Genomic DNA, 1,217 nt, shown 5'->3' with positions numbered 1-1,217 from the left:
ACCAATCATTGTTATGTTGGAACCTATTGTTGCTACCAGTGTTAATCCATCACTTTGGGGGAACTACTGCTTTTTTCTGACCCTCCACTTTATCAAGTATGATGTCCTTCTCCAGGGACTTGTACCTCTTGATGATGAGTCTAAAGTACATGAAATGAAGTATTGCCATCCTCACTTCTAAGGTACCTTCTGGTTGTGCTTATTTCAAGACAGATTCTTCTGGAAGTACATGTTACTTTTTAATTCAGGAATGTGAATTTAAAAAAAAAATAATTTCACACCTGACAATAGCTATACTCCACAATCCTTATGGAGAAATTAAACCCAGGTAGGAGCAATGGCGATTAGAAAAAAAAGGAAGACACAAAATGAAAATAGCAAAGGTAATGAATTCCTGCAGATTCTAATGAATGTTGAAAATTGGTAAGTTTCATATCAAGTTAATCAATGAGTCAATAAGGTTATGTAAATAGAAGATATTTGAGACAGAATAATCAATTATTGTGTTTGTTTTTGTAATGTCAGAGAAGAGAATCTAATATTTTCTTAGACATTGACTGACAATGAAACTGAATTATATTTTTCAGTTTTGTCTCCTAAAGAAAAATTATAACAAAATTGTTAGCCAATGACCTGGAAAATTTGCTTCTAATAATCAGTTATATTATTGGATCAGATTTTAGATTATTTTAAAAATGAAATATCTCATTGTTTGGTTACCAAAGAAAGCAGAAACTTGCAAGAGACCCAGCTATAAGTATTCTTACCAAGTACTTGTACCGTTGATCACAGGCAATTCTCTTTGACTGAATCAGAAATGCTAGCACTCTGTGATGTGCAACATCAGTGAACAAAATAATGTAATGATAGACTTTCTGACAATCCAGTTAATACTGCCTCCTTATTGTTCCTATTTATTTTTTTCTAAATAAAATTCATTATAGATTATTTCATAAAGTTGTTGTTGTTATGTGCCATGGAGTCAGTTCTGACTCATAGCGACCCTGTACAGGGTTTCTGAGGCGGTAAATCTTAACGGGAGCAGAAAGCCTCATCTTTCTCCCACGGAACAGCTTGTAGTTTCGAACTGCTGACCTTGCGGTTCGCAGCCCGATTCGTAATTATTGGAAGCAAATTATGTAAATAAATAAATAAATAAAAGAACTTTGTCATAAAATAAATCTGAAGGAGAGAATAGAAAAGTGAGTTAAAATATT

The sequence above is a fragment of the Chrysochloris asiatica genome, unplaced genomic scaffold (genome assembly GCF_000296735.1).
Source record: "Chrysochloris asiatica unplaced genomic scaffold, ChrAsi1.0 scaffold00338, whole genome shotgun sequence".
Taxonomy (NCBI): Eukaryota; Metazoa; Chordata; class Mammalia; order Afrosoricida; family Chrysochloridae; genus Chrysochloris; species Chrysochloris asiatica.
Note: the sequence above shows the minus strand (reverse complement) of the source record.